The sequence below is a fragment of the Micrasema longulum genome, unplaced genomic scaffold (assembly GCF_059751315.1).
Source record: "Micrasema longulum isolate JH-2025_06_02 unplaced genomic scaffold, ASM5975131v1 h1tg000274l, whole genome shotgun sequence".
NCBI classification, from domain to species: Eukaryota; Metazoa; Arthropoda; class Insecta; order Trichoptera; family Brachycentridae; genus Micrasema; species Micrasema longulum.
Genome location: NW_028277478.1, coordinates 1726188 through 1748753, shown reverse-complemented (window position 1 = coordinate 1748753; position 22566 = coordinate 1726188).

Sequence of the window (22566 nt, the reverse complement as noted above, 5' to 3'; positions counted from 1 at the left end):
ACTGGTCACAAGCCCTGTAAATGAACTCTTATTTAAGTTAATTTATGCAAACTTTATCTCCTCACAAAAAAACAGCTTTTATTTTTGAATAACTAGGTTTTTTCATGTGTGTATCTTTTGATATAAAATTAGTTTTTTAATACACATTTTTGACCAACTCTTCTTTTGACCCGTCTGTTTTTTGACTGGCTGGAAGATATTGTTTTATAGCAATAAGTCCGCCAAAGTACTTATTATTTGTACTTGAAGATTTAAATCAACAAATAAATGCCCCGACTTCCGTGTTTCCTCTAAAAAAATATTTTACTTTTCTACTGCTGAGAATTTCAATTTTAATTACTTTCTAGAAGGTAACCCAGCTTGGGTAAACTTAAAATATTGTTTTTTTTTCCCCAAACTTTTGTATTTGTAATTGTGCACATCACAATAGGTCAAGAGGCCCAATCACAGTGCTGAGCACAAAATACCCAGGCTTGACAAATTATATTGATTTTTTTAGTATTACAGGATTATTTTTTATTTTGGTCTTATTATTCCAGTAGCTTTTAAGAAAATTTAAAAAAAAATATTATCGCCGTTCAAGCAAACGTCACTAACCTTTAAAATGATAGTTTTGAGGTTAATATGTCATTCGAAGTGTAAACTTAAGTTTCATAAGATGCACACGTCACCAAAGTAACTAAGAAAAAAATTGCGAAAACGTAACTTTATAATTCTGTATATTAGAAGATAATACACAGGAGTCATCTTTTTACCGTTTTGAAGTTTACAATGCAAAAATTAATGCAACGAGTTATTTTATACGTGAATTAAACCCCGAAGTCCACTTTCGTCATTAAAAATACTTTTTTAAGTTGAAATAAAAATTTTAAGTCCACTTTGTTTTAATACCCACAACATCGGTAGTCCCACATAAAGCGTTCTTATATTTTATATATAAAGGTATTTATTTATTCATACAAATACATACATACAAAAATATAATAATTACGTATTCCAAACTCTATGAGAGCAGTAATAATAAAAATAATAACATTTGGCTGGTTAAAATAGCGCCATTTTTGTGAAAAATCACCTCAAGGGCGCTTTACAATTGTAAATTTAAATTTACATTCTGGCCAAGAGGCCTTTGTTGAGTTGGAATATAATGCAATGGAAAGTGGAAGCATGTACGATTATATTATTAAATAAAAGCAAAAGTTCAAATAAAAATTAACATATGTTATTCACAATATTTGAGTATGTCCAAATGTTCGTAGACAAAATACTGGAATTTACCACCTCACCAACCAGCCAGTGACAGGTCATAAGCCCTGTAAATGCCTAGACTTTTATATTCCCTTAATTAAGGTTTGCTCCATCCTTGTTGTTATTTGTTTATATATCATTTAAATAAACGTCTAGAGAACACGCTTAATTGTACATAAATCTATGCAATATCTCGCAGCAGTTTCCTTCAATGGTCTTTTCCCTTAGACAAAATCCGAACTTGTACACTCTTTCTGAAAATGGCTTTCGTTTTCCAGAACATGAATATGTACTATTACTAAAACAATAATAATTATTTAACATTATAAGATTTTTATAGAATGAAATTATCTCATTTGGTACAAAAGTACTGGTGTTTTGAAAATAGCACAATCACAAAATCTTATTTCCCGAACATTTCGTTCAACTTGACTCCGTAGTATATCCTTTATACTATTAGGAATTTATTCATTTATTAATTCAAAATTACACTCATTTAAATATAAGTGAACTTATTAAGGCTTTTCAGGCTTTGCTCGTGTCAAGCCATAATAAATAACATTAAAAAAATATATGGTAAATTTAATTAGATTAAAATATAATGACATGTAATGCAAAATAATAACAATCCAGAAAAACAAGGTATAAATAATAAAAAATAAACTTATGAAGTATGTATAAATACGAAATGTAAATTATACAAATTTAGATTCATACATAATCATATATACAAAATAACAGTAGCATTGAAATTAACAAAATAAAGTATAGTAGTAAAATATAGTAGTATTGAAAAAAAAAAAACGAAATATTAGTATCAATGAAAATCAATAGGAAAATAATGAATATATGAAAACATCATTGAAATACGGTTTCTAGAAATTCACTCTACACTGTAAAAAGAAATAGAAGTAAAAGAAATAAATTAAAAAAGTAATTTTTAACCTGAGGCTTTTTTAGGCTGAGTTAAGCATTATCGACAAAATTAAGAAAGGTCTTTTGCGATGGTTCGGTCATGTGGAGCGAATGAATGATGAAAGAACGGCTAAAAAGATTTATGATGCGAATGTGTCTGGTTGTAGAAGTCGAGGAAGGCCGAGAAAGACATGGCATGATCAAGTACAACAAATTCTTGAAAGTGGTCATGTGAAAAGTCGGAATAATCGACGTGCGTGCATGAGAAGATGTATGAATGTGAAGGAAGCAAAGGAAGTGTGCCAGGACAGAGTGGTGTGGCGTTCTATCCTCTCTGCCTACCCCTCTGGGGAAATGGCGTGATGGTTAGTTAGTTAGTTAGTTAGTTAGTTAGTTAATTTTTAACCTCAATGTATAATATTAATTTTTAATATTTCCTTCCTTTCATTAACTGCTGCTTGGTTTAATAACAATACATGTGCCAGCCAGGATTTGTAGACGGTACCACCTGTTTCATGTACCACTAAGTAAAACATCGTATTTTAAAAATGCTTTTTTTCGTAGGACTTTTTCAATGTACAATACAAAATTTAAAAATATAGATTACACAAACATCACTCTGTCAGATTTAAAATTTACACTAAAAATGTATTATGTAACTTAATAGACATTATAATAATAAATATGTACATCTCCCCTCCCCTCCTTATCCTCTCTTCAAGCATTTTTGTCCTTATCCCGCCCAATTTACAGTAACTTAATGTTCTTAAAATTAATATTTAAAAAATCTTTGATTATTGAGTACATGAAAATAACATTTTTATATGTATAAATTGTATGTATTTATTTGATATGTTATATATTTTCTTTACCAACTTTGTATACTATGTGGAAATCTGTTATTAGTTCTGAGTTTATACACTATATCTGTTTGTTTACTAAAAATATGTATGTAAAACTGTTGATTTCCCTAATAAAATAAAATAAAACTCTTAAAACTTGTAATGTCCAGATTAAAAACTAGCAAAAGTCACTTAACCAAATTTTAACCACTTTGCTTCATTAAAAACCTTTTACATATTGGTAAACGTATTGGAAGAAACATGTTACTAATAGAGGTTATTTTAAAGATAAAAATACAATATTTTGCAAACTTAAACCTACAAAACACAAAAAATTGATTTTTTCTTCGTCTCCAAACTTTCAAATCACTGTTTCTTAAAATGATGTTTTTTGGGTTAGTGAATTTTGCCCGAACGTCGAAGATAATATTATACCATCACACAGGCCATGCCCTTGTGGGATTTTTGTTTATAGTCAATTTTGTATTTACAAAATATTTTATTATAATATTAAAGGAACATTTTTTTATAATTAAAAATAACCACTTAATATTTCTAGTGCACACGGTTGTTTTATTTTGATGAAATCTGTATGCCAGAAAAAAAAAAGAAGTCTTCTCAACACGCAGTCCAGATGTGGTAGTAACAATTATTGTCAAGTCAATCTTTAGTATGCTTGCTGTACTGATTAAAAAATAAAAATAATAAAAATAAACCAAATGTAGAATAAATAATCTGAATCTGTGTGAAAAACACAGAAAATTGGAACACCGTAATACACAAAATAAAAACAAAAGTATCTTTCGACTACTGAAGGTACGAGCGTCGTACATCGAGTCTTGTGGCCGACAATTTCGGGAAAATATGATATCTCTATATTTATTTATTTTTTGACTTTGACAAATGATTATTTATTTATATAAACGCCCGATGGGCATTTTTATGGACACATTTATACATGGAAAATTATTATAACAAAATTAGAAAGACTCAATGGTTTATAGTAGACTTTGTGGGAGTGGAAGCGGGAGAGAGGTGTTTATAATTGAATTTGATTCAGTGATCGTTTGAAAGAAGACAACTTGTTATCAAAAAAATCAAGACTGGTATGTTTGTTGGCAGACCTAAGAATTCTGGGCATAGGGGAATGAAAACCATAGTTAGTTCTATGGTTATCGGTATGAAAGAGTAAGTTTTGTTTAAGGTTTCTAGTTGGGATATTTCATTTTATTGAGCTCAGTAGTTCAGGCGCATCAAAAAGTGAGTTGAGAATTTTAAATAGGACTATAAGGTCGGATTTATTTCGAAGGTCTAGAAGAGAATATATATTGAAGGTAGTTTCTAACTCATTGTACGTAGATAGGTCTCTAGATAAGCCCAACCTCCAGCCTATCTTTCTTAAACATCGATGTTGAACTGATTTAATATTTTTGATGTGAACATCATAATATTGAGACCAGATAAAAGAAGAATACTCTAGGTGAGGGTGAACTAGGGAACAGAAGAGGGTTTCATATCAGCTGTATCTTAGAGATAAAATACGGGAAACTCTATTCTTGGCGTTTTGAAGTTAAAAGTGCAGAAATTATCGCGAAAAGCTATTTTATACGTGAATAAAATATCGAAGTTCACTTTTGTAATAAAAATGATTTTTAAGTAAAAAAAAATCTCAAGTCTTATATTGTTTAAATGCAAAAAACCATCAATAGTCTTATATACGCTATTTTAATATGTCCAATAATTATCAGAATAATCATTATTTTATTGAAAAAAAATATTGGTTGTGATTATCTCATTTGGTTCAAAAGTTAGGATGTTTTGTAAACAAAAATGTTTTTTGAGTAATCGGGGTTACTTCTTTTTTCACAAACACTGTCAATATCAACTAATCAATTTAGTAGTGTTGATTTAATGAATTTTTTGATATTGAATTACTATAAGATATCCGCCGGATATTGAGTAACCATCTAGTATCTGGCCGGATGTTGAGCTAGTGTCGGGTATCCAGCCAGATAGTAAAATTAGGCCAAATAGGCCAGATAACGGACAGTTACCGGATATCCGTTAAATTTCTAGTACAAATACATGTATGTATGTATCTGTAATTGTACAAATAATCGTGCTGTTACGTTAAACTAGTTAAATCAGAATACTCGACTACAGGCTACGCCTACGTGGGTTTTTAAAAATCTTTTTGTACAATTTTTTTATACACGATGTATCGTTAACCAATTTCATTAGAAGAATCTTTGTTAAACAAATACCTCCATACAAAAAACAATTCTTATAATACACTTTAATTTAATATTTTCAAAAACTACTCAGTTTCAGATCCTACAAAATAAAACAGAGCATCTAATACTCAAACAAAAACGAGGTCTTCGGAAAAGATCTATTCAAAGTACGTAAATTTCAAAATATTGTTTATAAATCCACCTGGTCCATGAAGAAGTATAGAAATTGAAATAATAACATTTTCAGGGGTTGCCTAGTATGTTAGTGAAATAAATCAATCAGATGAATCTCACTAGCATAAATAAAGGTTTCAGCTCTCTTACTTCACAAACATCAATAAATGAAAGTATAGATGGAATAAAGATGTTCAAATATGGGCAGAATAGGGAATGTTACACAGTGTGTAAAGTGGCCTCTTAAAACAGCCAATGACAGGTCATAAGCCCTGTAGATACCTAAACTTATAAATTACATTCTCTAAATTATTATTCATCTCTATTGTAATATGTACTAGGATACATAGGTATGGAAATGAATAAGAACAAACATTCTTTATTTTCAATACAAATTCTGTTAATAAATTAAAACGTATTCTCACTTGTTAATTTTTAGAAATGAATTGGATTTATTTTAAAATATATTATTAAATTTAACTTTGTTTCCTGGAATACGTGATGTTTTATTTATTTTTTTAACATGTTAGACATAATTTGAATTGTTCATTTGTGGATTTATTGCCTAATTGCAACTTCTTTCAACCAACTGATAATGATGATTTCACTAAATAAAGCTATTATTTAGTTTATTTAAGTTTTTTATTTGATTGCTCAAATAACTTATATTTTTTTAGTACAAATGATGGATTCATTTTTTTTTACTATTATCTAGTTATTCTTCACTTTATTGTGCTATATTTAGAACATAAGATTTTCTCATGGTTATCTTAGCAGAGGTGCGAGGCTGTGAAAGCGAAGTGATGTTTCGGAAAAAACTTAAAACCCACTTGTTCTCTAAATCATTTGAATAAATCCGTAGCATGTAACAACAAAATAAATTGTTTGAATAAAATTACAAATTTAAAAGCTTCAATAAAATTTATTTAACAATATAATCACTATGTGAAGCGCCCTGAGGTATTATAAAACGAAAATGGCGCTAAATAAGTTATCCATAATAATAATAATAATAATTGTTATCTTTTATTTAGAGATGCTATGTTTCTTTTTGACTTTTGTGTTTTTTGTATTTGTTCACTATTTTTTTTTAGTTTTAATTATTATATTATTACATACTATGTACGATATGATTATTGTGCACTGCTGTAATTATTTCTGTAAATAATATTTTTTTTGTTAAAGGTTCTTTGAACCGTTGATGTATAAATAAATAAATAAATATGTCGATCTGTTTAAGTAAAATAATTATAATGACTATTCTAACTCATATCATGTTTTTAGAATACGGTGTTAGGAGTAGTAACCTAACCGTAAATATGCGATTCAAGTGAGAGTTTTGGTCTACCGCAACATTAAAAATACTTTAAATTTTTTGTCGTGTTTTGTACATGTTTTATTTTGTTTTTTACAAATGTTAATGGCATTCATCAATTTCAAACTAATCAATGAACTAATTTAGACTCAGATTTTTTTTCAATTTAAATTATTTAATTATTTATTCATTCATAAATGAGGGTAATAGAAGCAAACTAAGAAATCTCAAACAAAAACGGAAAATTATTGATGCCAAAATAAACTCAACATTAAAACCCATCGACCTAAAAAATAGCGTAGTTCAAAACCGTCTCTAAACCTTTCAAAAACTGATTTCAATTATACTATTTGACACCATAAACAATGCGTTCTCCGTTGGGTTGGTGAAGCATAATTAGAAAACTCACAATTCATTATTTAATATTTTTTGCAAATATCGCAGAAACTCCTTCAATGGAGATTTATAAGTTTGCTTCTAATACCCTTAAATAATATAATTTATATTTTTTGACACACAAGTTTCAAACTCCATGGAATCAAAGTCCTGTATTTTATTGGGATGAACAATATACTTTAATAATTAGGTCATATAAATTAAAATTTAAAATATTTGGTGCGCTTTTACTTATTTATTTGATCAATTTGTGCTTTCACCTGTAACGAGCATCTTTAGACTGTCTAACATTATATAGCATTAAATACATTTATGCAAAACAAAATATTATCATAAGTTCATTTGAACCGGGCTGTGGTCCCGTAGCTAGATTCACGGATTCATGGATCAGAGGTCCGAGGTTCGAACTCTAATAGTGAGTTATCTACAATTCATTAAAAATGGCCACTAAAATTGGTATATTTTGGTCAATCATAAAAACGCAATATTTTCAACATAATAACAAAAAAAAATTAACGCGGTACAAAAATAATTTTGTGCAATAAGAAAGGATGGTATGAAAATACAGTAAAGGTCAAACCGCACTGGAGCGTCACTGCGCTGCACTGCGCGGCGCGTCGTGGCAACACAAAATATTATTTTTATTGTTTTGGATGAAAAAAAACACGTTTCAGCCGTGTTGCACTACGCCGAACACGATTTTTTTTTTTCATCCAGCGCCGCAGAAGTGCAATCACGCTCTAGTGCTGTTTGACCTTAACGGAGGATTTTACTATGTGAAAATACCAATTATTTTACTATCGTCCTGTACAAGGTCAATAAAGAGCAATATTATTATTCTTCCTTACCTAGCTAACGTAATCGGTTCTCCAGAGGATTGCTCTTAAAAGTTAAATGCATTGGGTTGTGGTTCTGTGGCTAGTGTCTCGGAATCACGGATCAAAGATCTGTGGTTCGAATCCTACTCTACCCCAACTTGATTCCCATTTTCTGATAGTAAGTTATTTACAAATCATTGAAAATGGCCCTCAAAATTAAACATTTGGGTAAATCATAAGAACGCAAATATTTCTTTTCTTAAAAAAAAAAAAAAAAATCAATCATAAAAATATATTTATTTATAAATATATATATACTCGTATATATATAGCGCTGTTAAATATCACTGGCCACTTTGATGGGCGATTTATAGGGCACTTGAATATTTTATTTATTTTATCAATTTCGAATACAAACAGATGTATAGGTTAAATGATTATAAATAAAAACAATAAATAATGTAAACACAGTACGGCCTGCCACCCAATAATATGTATTCACAAAATTGATTCTCCTTTGATTCGCTTGGCGCGTAATTCTAATGTATCTTTCAATAGCATAGATATATTTAACTGCAGTAAACCCACTTTTAAAATAAGAATCAAAAAACTATTATTTGAAAAAAAATCTGTTTCTGTAAATTTTTTTTACATTATAAATTTAAGATGTTTGTATTCACTCATATCAAACACACACTCACCCTGTCCATAAGCCCTCCCTCACACCCATACACACTCACACACATATTCACATACCTACCAAAACCACACTCCACTCACTTACCCACGCATCCTCACACACAAAAACTCACACACATGCACATCTCCATGTATTAATATCAAATAGATTTTTACAATTGTATTAATAAGGAAAACTGATTTGGCTTTACTTGATGTTTGTTTATAATGTTGTGTATATTTTTTTTGTATTGCTATTGTTTTTCTGAATAAACAAAATCAAAAAAATATTTATATATATATAGACGACGCACGACGGTTTAAATTATAAAAAGAATAAGTGAACTAGATTTAAAAATAAAAGAAATATGGACAAAACAAGGAGATAGTGGGAAGGAAAAGAAGAGAATTGATAAGGAGTAGTGAAGAATGATTGAAGGAAAGTAGGAGTGGAAAATTGTATTTGATTTAATAATTGAGAGCAAGAAAAGAGACAAAACATCTATTCTCTGCATTTGCACTATTAGATATGTTCAGCATCAGCTCTCTAAGATCTCCACATCTTCATGTCCTGAGCGAACCGCATCTAATAACTTCCTGCAACCCGTCTGTCAGACCACCAGGTCTCGGGCAAAATATGTTATTTTTATTTATTTTTTATTTATTAAGGAAAAACAACAGTTGTTATGTGAGAATACAAAATATAAAAAAATAATACATACATCCAGTTAAAGTTTTTCACAAATATAATGAGAGAACATGTTACACAGTAAAGAGAAAAATAATATATTATATAAGACATGAGAAAAAAAAAGAGCTCTGCTAAAGATGAGGAAATAGAGTGGAGAAGTGGAAGAGAGGGATTTTCATAATAAAGTTGATCAATTAAAAAATTTGATATAAGAATAAAATAAACATAATTAAAGGAACATAAACTTATTACACACTGACACATGTTTTATTTTACAGTGTTTCAAAAAGTTTTTTTTTGAAGTCGCAAAATTTTGTATTAAAAATATCTAAATGGGGACAAAGTAAATTAAATTTGCAGCAGCTACTATAAATAAACGAGTTTTGAACATAATTTTTTTTGGGCAATAAATTATAAAAATTTTTTGATGGGTAATTAAAATGTTATTTTCTTCTTTTAACTATGCCTCTGATTTCAGGAAAAATCATCACGACTATAGCTGGTTAAAGAACCACCTGCACCGTTTGAAACTTTCCAAGATCAAGATCAAGAATACCAGAACAAAATGATATGCAACATTCTAAAACGAGACAAGAACAGTCGAGACTAATAAAGCAAAAACCGAAACTATACAATAAACTAACAGACAAAACTAAACAAAAGACTCAGACAACCTTTACAAGAGATGTTAAAAATATCATCATTACTAATAGAATTTTTAATTATTTATTTTTACCGCCAATGTGCTTTTATTTATTATTGTGTACACGCATAAATGCCTTGTATAAACTTAATCATAAACATTAATACATTTAACAAAACAGTGTTCTATTACAAAATTATAAAATAATACAATAACAATATATCTATACATCTCGTATTACACAGTTGTATTTTACATTATTCTATATAATAGCTTTGGGATTTAATTACTTGACATACTAAGGTATAATTTTTTTTTTTTAAAAATACATAAATTAGCAATTTATTCAAGTGTAACATAAGTATTAAGATAAAGTTAAAAGTAAGATTAATATAAAAAACACTAAAAGAAACAGTAAAAAATTGTTGCAACAGAGGGAAAACAGAAACAGAGGAACAACTCGACTCGCCTACAATCTGCATTGAATGCTGCAGCGAGACTTATTTTCGGAATCTCTAAGATCAGTCATATCACTCCACCACTTCTGGAACTACACTGGCTACGTTTTCCACAGAGGGTCGAATACAATCTCTGTTGGCTTATGTATAAGTCACTGCACAACTCTGCTCCGGAATATCTAAGGGAACTATGCATTCCAGATGAACTAGCTGACAGGCGTCTCACGCTTAGATCAGCTACGTCTACGGCGAGAGGAACAGTTATTATACCTCTACGCAAACAGCGCACTAATTTTAGTGAATTAGTGAAGCATGGAATGCTCTCCCAGCACAGGTGCGAGGCTGTGAAAGTGAAGTGATGTTTCGGAAAAAACTTAAAACCCATTTGTTCTCTAAATCATTTGAATAAATCCGTAGCATGTGACAACAAAGTAAATCGTTTTAATTAAATTACAAATTTAAAAGCTTCAATTAAATTTATTTAACAAAAGAATCACTAAAGTAAAGCGCCCTTGAGGTATTATATTACGAAAATAGCGCTATATAAGCTATCCATAATAATAATAATAATAATAATAATAATAATGAAAACATTTTTAAGAAGGGAATATGGAAGTCTAGGCATTTACAGGGCTAATGACCTGTCATTGGCTGGTTTGAGTGGCCACATTACACACTGTGTAACATTTACCATTCTGCCTATGTTTGAACATCAACATTTCCTCAACTCTTCTATCTGCCGACTTTTGTTAAGTAAAAGAGCTGAAACCTTTATCGAGTGGGTGAGATTCATCCGGCTGAACCAATTCACCTACTAGGAAACACCTCAAACAATTTTCAAATTTTCGTCTATAAGTAATAATATCTCCTGATTATCAAAAGTTTCGCATTGTGGTATTTCCGATTTGCTTTCAAAATTTTAAGTAATTCCATGGCAAGTTAAACTTAGCAAAGAGACATTGGCACTTGGTTCCGTCCAAGTTACTGATGTAAATGTCACGTATTTAAATTCCTTTATATTACTTTTTTTACCTCTGCACCAATTTTTCCACAGTCAATGAAAAAAGTGCGACTATTTAAATTATATCTTGGCATAACTGACAGCATGAGTCTTCAGAAACCAATACCTTCTACAAAATGGAATGGCAAATCCTCAACAGCAATCATCTCGCCGAATAATTTGTCTATCATTACACTCTTTGGGTTATCTTTGTCACACTGTTTATCTTTCAAAATTATTCTTCGATTGATAGTTGCTTTTTTGCTAGCCTAAAACAGATTGACTGATTTTATCGTTTAAATTTTAGACACGGAGACAACCCCGCAAATAACAAAGCGTAAAGTTGTTTGTGCTATATGTTTAATGAAATATTAAGTTAAAACATAACCCGCAAAATTAACCTACTTTCTTCAGTAGTTCCCATGGATTCCAGTTTTTCGATCTCACAGCTTAAAAAAAAGGTCTGCTCTACTGGATGTTTAAATTTCAAGTGATTTTTAAATGAGGTATTAGTACGTCTTTTCCGAAAATATTTCTTTTTAAAAATATTACGCTTTGCGGTATCGTTATTAACTAATGTAAAATATTCACTTTTTTTTTGCACAACAACAGGCCAGGAGGCCCAATAACAGTTGTGAATTTCATCACAGAACACCCAGGATTGAGAAAAATCACATTTATTTTTTCATGTTCTCACCGGGAATCGTACCCGAAACCTTCCGTGTGTGAGTAAAGCGTCTTGCCCATTACACCACGGAGGCCGCCAACTTTTAATGGCAGAGGCATAATAAAACTAGATATGATTCAATTACACGCCAAATCTGCACCGGTAATGAGTCCAATTTGCTATAATTCTAGCGAACAAGTGCGCATGTGGCTAAATCTAAGCTCCGCCCTTCAAGGTCATGTACAAGCAGAATCGGGTTGTGGTCCCGTGGCTATTGTTACGGACTCACGGATCAGAGGTCCGAGGTTCGAATCCTACTTTACCCTAACTTGATTTTAATTTTCTTATAGTGAGTTATTTACAACTCGTTGAAAATAGCCACCAACATTGAAGTATTTGGGTAAATTATATAAACGCAAATATTTATTTTTTTATAATTTTTATTTTTTTAAATATCAACAAACAATTAAATCAGCAATGATAAGGGCGTATTCTGATGCTGATGCTGATATTTTAAACTACGTGAGATATTAAATTATATATAAATATACACACATACATATATAACCTTATGCGTACTTAGAGTACAAGGCGGTAAAATCACCCCGGCATTTTAGGGTAATTTTACCAGATTTTGGTAAAATACGGTATTTTACGGTAATTTTCAGTATAAAACGAATATGACGTACAAATTTTTGAAACTACGTAGTTTTACCAAAAGGCGTGGTAAAATACCGTACGTCTTTTGATGTCCACCGATCCTGTTAATTTTCAAAACATTACTACTAATGCCATTTCCCCGTAGGGGTAGGCAGAGAGAATGGATCACCACACGCGTCTATCCTGGCATACATTCCTAGCTTCTTCCACATTCATACATCTTGTCATACATGCCCTTCGGTTCTGTCTGCTTTTGACATGACCAGACTTAGGATTTTGGTTTATCTGATCATGCCACGTCTTCCTTGGTCGTCCTCGTCTCACGTTGCCGTTCATTTTCGTCATGTATACTTGTTTTACCATTCTTTCACTGTCCATTCGTTCTACGTGACCAAACCAGACCTTTTATTAATCTTATCAATTATACTTGACTCAGATTTACACTCTCGCCTGATTTCATCATTCGTAACCCTGTTATACATTGATTTCCCACACATTCGTCTAAGAGATCACATTTCAGCCGCGTTTACACGGCTTTCATCCTTCCTCTGCCTTTTTTATACATACCGAATGACCTTGAACGTCCCATACTTATAATAAATCTTGACAACCACCTGATGGATCTAAACCTGGTTTTCACTATTATGTAACGTGTCCTAAAACAAAGCTACTCGTATTTGTGATGTCTTTGCAAAATAAAATAAAGTTATATGTTTATTTGTTGGGTGAAACCATGTGTGTTGGATTTGTTCCGACGTTTCGGCTACCATTGCAGGAGCCATCTTCAGGGTAAACTGAGTCAGGGGAACCACTTAGTTTACCCTGAAGATGGCTCCTGCAATAGTAGCCGAAACGTCGGAACAAATCCAACACACGATATCACCCAAAAAAGAAACATATTGATAACAGTGACCTTGAAAACCCTCGCACCTATTTGAAATTTAGTACGTCATATAATTACGGTATTTTACCGCCTTTTGGTAAAATTACGTAATTTTACATCCATATGCGTACTACACACACATATATATAAATACAAATATTTTTATCTTCACAAGTCAGGTTCGCATCCCATAGTTCTTACGTGAACTGCTGACGAACAGTCAGCAGAAGACGTCCAGGGGTACTATTCTGAACAACTCTCGAGGCGTGAGATAAAAGTTGATGTCGTATAATTACATACATAATACCGCCGCAAGAGCGTTTAGAATACCAGCCTAGCGCTTCAACCTGCGACCTGTTGGCATATGTTTTATAGAACGGACTTTAGTTTGTTGCGAGCGTTTACCGGCTATTTTTCTCCTCGCAATTACTAAAATGTCTATATGAGCGCCAAGATAGTGCACAAATCGATCTGTAAAAGCAATAAAATAACTTTTCGCAGGTAAGTAATGTTTTTATGTTGATCAATACTTATTTTATTTAAATTATTTATTGACAATTCTTCTTTGCATCATAAATCAATATTAGTTTATAATCTCAATTTTAATGTTAAAAAACGTTTTATTAATATATTACCAGCTGTCTCTTGTCTCTGTCCTGTTCAGTTAGTCGGGCGTATAGTGAAACGATAAACAAAGGTGACGCGTATGTGAAAGGGAGCGACACACCGAATAGAACTTACAGTGGACCGATGTAAGCAGCTCGTGCTTTTTACTGTACTACTTGTTTTGATTGTCAAAGTCAACGTGACATGATGTGAGGATACTTGCTCCTTCCGTTGGATGTCCCTTTCCTTTGTTATCTCTTTGTAAAATATCTCAATGTTTAAAAACGAAAATAAAACTAATACGGTTTGATCAATTCAATCAAATAAAATGTTTTTGGTAATGCTTAAGGTCACAACAATATTCTGAATAAAAATCATCATGTTTGATTTTGGTAATGCTAAAGGTCACAACAATGTTCTGAATGAAAATCATATTTCAAGTGTTCATTTTTTTTGACGTTTTATCATCAGTGTGGCCAGATATGAAGCAAAATTTAGTCGCATGGAAAAAATAAATATCGCCAAATAAACCACCCCTGTTCGTCAAAATTCTTACCTACCGCCTATTCTTTTTAAAAAATGCGGAGAAGTTCTTATAGAGATTAACACCATAAATGTTTACCTTTTCCATCTTTATTGAGATAATGATAGTCAGGAAACAAAACCCACTTGTGAATTATGAATTATGTATATTATAAGCATGGTTTATAATACTGCAACTCTCGTTTGTAAAAAAGCAAGATATGTTAATGATTATGGTTAATTAAGATGCTGGTGAATAACAGAAGACGATAAAGCGAAAATAGATAAATAAAGAAAAACCTGTCAGTTCGTTTTCACCTTAATTTTCGTCATGGGCTGATGGAAATGTGTGTTTCTGAAAAATATTAATTTATTCTTCTCTTAAGTAGATCAAAAGAAATTGAATACACCACTCAGTGGTTTTATGCTCTAAAGGCGACATCGTGCGTAAAGGATTTAATTGAAAGACTGTCTTTATAAAACGCGCCAATTTGGTTAATGGAACATTCAAATTCTTTTTATGGACCAGAATTTGTTAAACAGACAGCTAAAACATTTTTGGAAGAGAGAAGGTTATTGAAGTCTAGGCATTTACAGGGCTTATGACCTCTAATTGGCCGGTTTAAGTGGCCACTTTACACACTGTACAAGATTCATCATTATGCTTATGTTTAAACATCCATATCTTCTCAAATATTCTATTAGTTGACTTTTGTGAAGTAAAACAACTTTATTATGTGGGTGAGATTTATCCAGCTGAACCATTTTACCTTCTAGATAACGTCTGAAAACAATTTTTCTTCTTTTTACTTCTTCTTTATACCAGTAAGTTTGTCAAAACAGTAGGTTCAAATGTTTGTAGACAGGCTGGATTTAATCAGTAGGGAGTTATTTAGTGATAACATGCCTAGACTTCCATATTCTCTTCTCAAAAATGTTTTCGTTCTGCGTTGCAACAAATTAAGATCTAAATTACTCCCACGCGAGGGAATTTGGGCTGTTTACAAACATTAGGGTACACTCAAAACATGGTTAATTTTGATGAAACATTTATATATTTTTATTAACTTTTTTATTTATTATTTTATTTTTATTTATTATCTTTTACTTTCTTTTTTTACAATGTTTTTACATTTTACTTTGTTTTTTGGTTTTCACTTTTTTTTTTTACCTTGTATTTTGTGGCAATTTGAATTTTTTTCATACAAACGTATTCCGCAGTTTTTTTTGGCACTATAGATATTTACTATTGGCGTGTATCTACACTTCAGCATTTCTGGTAAAACGTTTTTAACGAGAGCTAAAACCACCCTAAAACTAAAAAAAAGCGCCCATTTTAATCTACCGACTTCGGACGTACTGTAAAATTGAGGGAATCCAAAATTCTACCATTAACTTGCAGCTGTTACTAAGTCTTCGAGGACATATTACTGTATGCATGGGTGGGCGTGAATTGATTTGAGGTTAAATGAGAAAGATGGATTATAATTGAAGTTATTTATTGAGTAGATACACACGAGTTACATCCTTACAATTTTGTACAGAAGGAATTTACAATAGCGAACACTGGCGAGGAGCTGGTGAACGGGCGACACGAAATGCCAAGACGAAATTTGCATATTCTTTCGCTGCACGACGTTTAATTACTTGTCCGAGCTGACGTTGCGTCGGGTTACGCGTTGCGGGCCAAAACGGTGTTTGGCCCTGGCAACTTTACGGTTTGATGGTGATGTCCTCCACATTTCCAAGAAACACATATTCTCATGCAAGTTAATGAGAAAGGAGGATGAATGAACAGAGGCCAACACGTGGTCCCCCCCCAAAGGATCCGTTCAATAATTATGTTGTTTTTTGTATTTAATAATAAAATACGTACAAAATTTAAAAAAACATACTAAATCAAGTAGATTTACTAGAAAAAAATACCATCGAGGATCTTCAGCCCTACGGAAAAGGTAAAAATTGGAGCATTAAATTTTATGGCGAAGTTTCCTGAAAACGCAGGAAAAAAACAATAAAAAGCATTTTAACAAAAACGGACCACTTTAAATGACGCCACTTGTTCATATTAATCAACTAACGATAAAAGAGGTATGAAAAAATTCCAGTTCGCTTGCCGTCAATGGACCGATGGCAGAACTGTTCGAGAATAAGCGGGAGAGAACCTTTGGCGTCACACACGGAGTTATTTCAGAAACACGCAATTTTAAAAAATCGCAGCAATGATAATACGATATATAAAATTGAGAAAAAAAATATGTTTTAGTGTATAATAGTCGAATAACAAATTTAAAAAATTAAAAACCACTGAACTTCTGAAACAAAAAGTTTAGAATATTATCATTTTTAATTCCAGTAAAAGAGCTGAAATTTATCATTTAATAAAAATATATTTTGTTTTCATAAAATGATATACAAATATTACTATCAAATCTTCCTAAGAGAAACCATGAAAATGAATTTAACGGTAAGTAAAGGAAAATTTATATAAAAAAAAAAAAAATATTTTGTTTATTATATTTCCGGCCTGAGTCAATAATAACAGTTGTATAAAGAAATATGTGTACAAGAAATTAAAAAAAAAAAATACACAAAAGTGTGTAGCGAAGACAAACAAGAGCAATACAATGATGGTATACAATATATTCATAAACACGATCAACATATAAGACTTCGAGCTAACCCATGCCAATCCATCTTTATCTCACACGGTGTTAATAGTACATAAATAGATCTACGATCATCCGGAAGATATATCCTAAAGAATTCTAAGTTGTGTGACGAATTGATTTATCTACACGTTCTGGACATTGGGCCATAAAAATTAAAGTTTAGTTTAAAATTAAGTTTAGAGTAAATGGCCTAAAATTAAAATATTTTTATGGATCATAAAAATAACAGGAAACATTGATCAATAAAAAAATATTTTTAATTATTCTCGAGAAAAGCCAGGTAAAATCTCTAATATGAATTATATGCGTATTCAATAATTTTAATTCTAGTTTTATTGGAAATAATTTAAATTAAGGTGACATTTTAAGTATGCATTAACGTTTATTCGAGATAGTATAATGTGAAAATAAACAAATTGTTATCGTAAAGCCAAGGTAAATTAACCGGTTTTACGTATTCTTCCGTTTAAATGTTGCAGAGGTACGGAACTAATTGTTAAATAACCATTTATTTATTTAATTTATTTGTATTGAAAAAAACTGTTAAAAATATACTCGCAGTTCTGCCATATTTTGTAAAATCATGTTCTTGTTGACAAACATTTGGACAAACTCAACAAAGTGATTATACAAATTGGCCCAAGAAGTAAAGAATTTAAAAAAAAAATCGGTCGTTGCCTTGTATTAAGGAAAAATAAACCAGTTAGATGAATATTCGGGTTGTGGTTCTGTGGCTAGTGTTGTGGACTCACGCATCAGAGTTCCGGGGTTCGAACTCTACCACAAGTTGATTCCAATTTTCTAATAATTAGTTATTTACAACTCGTTGAAAATAGTGATAAATTTGAAATATTTGAGAAAATCATGATATAGAAAATATTTATTTTTCAACAAAAAAAAATATTCACATAAACCTTCCAAGGCAGTTGCCTTGTTAGTTTAACCAGGGACTTCGTGAACGATAGGTGAACGCGCCAGCCACTAATCTACGAGACAAACATTTCTTCACTCAAATTATTTTTCAGGAATCTAACATGAAAAAAGCCATTTAATCATAAATCCTCGTCTAGGGTTTTGGTTCTATTTCAATGGTTAATAAAAAAATAGTACTAGTAGAGCAGTGATGCTAAAATCCACGAATTTGGTATAATTTAGTGACCGGTTTCACTGCTTTCGCGGCATTTTTGAGACTGATATCTTTATTATCGATACCAAGGTATGTATTATGGGATGTTAAAATTTATCTTAAATTTTATCTATAAAGTAAAATTTAGTTTTCTTTATGAAAAATATAATATATTTACTTTTTTTTTTCTAAACTTATTAAATGACCGTTTACCGACGAAGACGTCTTGAATTTCCCTACAAGTATACGCACTTTTGTACATAAATATCGATATTAATTTATACTGTCTCAGTATATACCGATGAAGTTAGTCGATCATAATCACGGCCCAGGGTCAGTATTAGAATAGGAAGGAAAAAATCTTCTTCAATTTTATCTACAAAGTGAAATTGAGTTTTCTGTATGTAAATATGTTCAATTTTAGGTTACCAAAGAAAGTATTTCAAATTTTCATACAAATATACACATTTTCGTACCCAAGTACCGATGAAAAAAGCGTTTTTAAAACCGACCCTGAGAGCAGCCATCGAGTCAAAAACACTTCTTCAAGATTCTAACTTCATTTCACACACAGATTAGTGTTTTTTGTCTGCCCGGATAGACACAAATTATTGCTCAAATGCGATGTAATTGTAATTGCTCAAATACGTAGATTTGTACACGTTAAAAATATTACTTTTGCTGTATTTTTTAAAATCTGTTACACAAACCATTGTTTCGCTACCCCAACCAAAAGGTACAATTATTAAAGTTCCGGCGTAGATGTAATGAAGGTACTTTAAAGTATTTTGAAAGTAGTTCGGAATTTCGTAAGCGACGCGAAGAAAGGTATTATTTTAGGTGGTTGATCTACTTATTAGGCTGAAATTCAAAATCACGTTTATCAATCGCGGATGGAAAAAAATATATATGTAAGTGGGTTAGTGTGTATAGCAAAAGGTAACACCTTCCTACGAATCTTTTACCAATTAATTGATGAAAAATTGTTTATGTTGCGTGACTTAGATATGCATTCTTGTATAATTACAAATCTACATATTATTCAGAATCGACGGCACATTATTACAGGTTATTGACGAAGATACTTTAATTTTTATACAAATATACGTACACACTATTGTAGAAAAGATTCGATTATATTTCATAGACAGTTATATATTTAATCTATCAAATCATTTAAGTTTGTAAGTGAAAATTCTTGATGGAAGTTCATTGTAATTTATTATATAAATAAAAGACGAGCGATACTTTAATCCACAAATTTGGAATATCCCGTGACCGGTTTCATCGCTTTCGCGACATCTTCGAGACTGGTATATTTATTAAGGAGTTCAATGTATTTATACAAAACAGAGGTAAGGATAGATAATTCAAAGTTATATGAAAGTAAATTAAATAAAATTATTTTTATCCAAAGTCTCATTAACAAAAAACTTTCGGGTTAACTAATGAGTTGATATAATGCTATTTTAATGAGTTTAATTATTTTATTTTATTTTAACTTGCAAATTATTACGCCTATATAAAATATGTTAGTACATAAATATGTAAGTCATTTAACTGTGAGTATCTTTTTTCTGTTAAAAACGCGCTATCAGGTTTTTCATGGGTTTTTTCTGTCAGTGCCTATTTCAATTAATGTTGAAATTTTGTTAGTTTAATTATATGTTTATTTAATAATAATTGTTATCAATAATCATTTTATGTTATTCTTCTACATATTTTTGCTGTCTTTTGTTTGTGTAATTCTTTTCTATTTTTTTTTTATGTTCATTACAATTTTTTAATACCTTGTTTTTGTCCGATGTTATCAAGACAACTTTATCATTTTTGAGTTACGAGATTTTCTATGAATATGTATTTGATCCATAGAATTAAGAATAGTCCCGAAGGAGAGTAGAATCATATTTGAATACATCGGACTGTGTCCAATAATTCCCCCACTTAGACACACTTTCGCCGCGCGCAGTCACCGAGTAATATTGCCAGATTGCGAAGAATATAACCATAACACAAATGTGAGGTAAAAAAAAAATTATTTGTTAATTTTTCTAAAATTTTATTGTGCACTCGGAAACATTGATTGACACAACAGAGTAGATAAGTCAAGGGTCATAAGAGTGTATGTAATTTTACGCTCCTTCTGGACTTTTCCTTATTCTATGTACAGAACATAGCATTAAGCAGAAAATGTTACTATTTATTTTTTATTTATAAGTTTGAACGGAAACGGAATATTCAATGCGTTTTAACTTGACTCATAATTCATCATAGTTAACAAGTACTGAATGACAGTTCTACACAGTGCCGCCATTTTATCAATTATAGCCAAAGTTACAATTTTCTTTCTCTATCTTCTACAGCATAGTCCCAGCAACGCAAATTAAGATATTAAATTAAGTTATGTGTTTTCTCGGTAAATGTACAGTTGCTTGACTATTTTTATTTACTCCCCTAATAATTAATACCAGACAAAGCCACAGAAAAGCGTGGCCGGGTTCAGCTAGTATAATATAATGATTTGAATGAATAACTTGTATATTTGAAGCATTCACGGAGGAGGACACAAATATGTGTTTTAAGTGGTTAACTCAAAAATGCTGATTTTGAAGTTACGTTGTGTAGTAATTAATAAATATTATTAATATATCTTCAGGTGTACCACAGGGTGCTCACCTTGCTCCTTTGCTATTCAATCTATTAATTAATGATCTAAACAATATTTTTCTTACATCATCAATTTGACTGTTTGCTGACGACCCTAAGATTCTCAACAGATTGACAGGCCTTCCGATTGTTCACTATTACAATCTTATTTACTGTCTTTTAGCACCTGGTGTCTATCCAATAACCTACATCTAAACTTAAATACGTACCAGGCTATGAGATTTTTTTGTCTAGAAAACCCAAACATATACGATTACTCACTAAACGATGAAACATCATCATCTGTGTCTAGTATACGAGATTTAGGTATTATACTTGACTCTAAACTTTCTTTTTCAATTCATATTGAAAATGTTTTCAATAAATCCTTAAAAATCCTTGAATATATTTACAGAAGCACAATTGACTTGAAAAATATAAATATTTTTAAAATCTCTTATGTTCTCTAGTTTGCCCGCACCTAAAGTATTCCTCAGTTATGTCTCTATATTATTTATTTATTTTTATTTATTTTATTTTTGCACCACAACAGGCCAGAAGGCCCAATTACAGCGGTGAATTACATCACAGAACACCCAGGCTTGAGAAAAATCACATTTAATTTTTATGTTCTCACCGGGAATCGAACCCGGAACCTTCCGTCTGTGAGTCAAGCGTCTTGACCACTACACCACGGAGGCCGCCTAATTGTTCTATGATGTTCACATCAAAAATATTAAATCAGTTCAACATCAATTTTTAAGAAAGATTGGCTGGAGGTTGGGCTTATCCAGAGACCAATATACGTATACTGAGTTAGAAAATAGCTTAAATATATCTTATCTTCAGACCGTCGAAAAAAAATCGATCTTTTAGTCCTAATTAAAATTCTCAACTCACTCTTTGATGCGCTTGAACTACTGAGCTCAATAAAATATAGACAAAACTTACTCTTTCATACCAATAGAACTAACTATGGTTTTCATTCCCCTTTGCCCAGAATTCTTAGGTCTGCCAACAAACATACCAGTCTTGATTTCTTTGATAACAAGTTGTCTTCTTTCAAACGATCACTGAATCAAATTGAATTATAAACACATCTCTCCTGCTTCCACTCCCACCAAGTCTACTGTATACAATTGTGTCTTTTTAAAAATATTTTTTTAAACATTTTATATACATATACAATGTTTATACACATAAAGGGGGACATATTGCCTTTAGTCAATTTCTTCCTACCTACCCAAACCGTTTAGTTTGAGAAAATTACAAATACATGGACAAATTGAATCTTACAATTTTGAACAAAAATCAAAAACATAGATTAACAAAGAAAAAAATAAAACTATACTATGAAGAGAGGAAAAGGGGT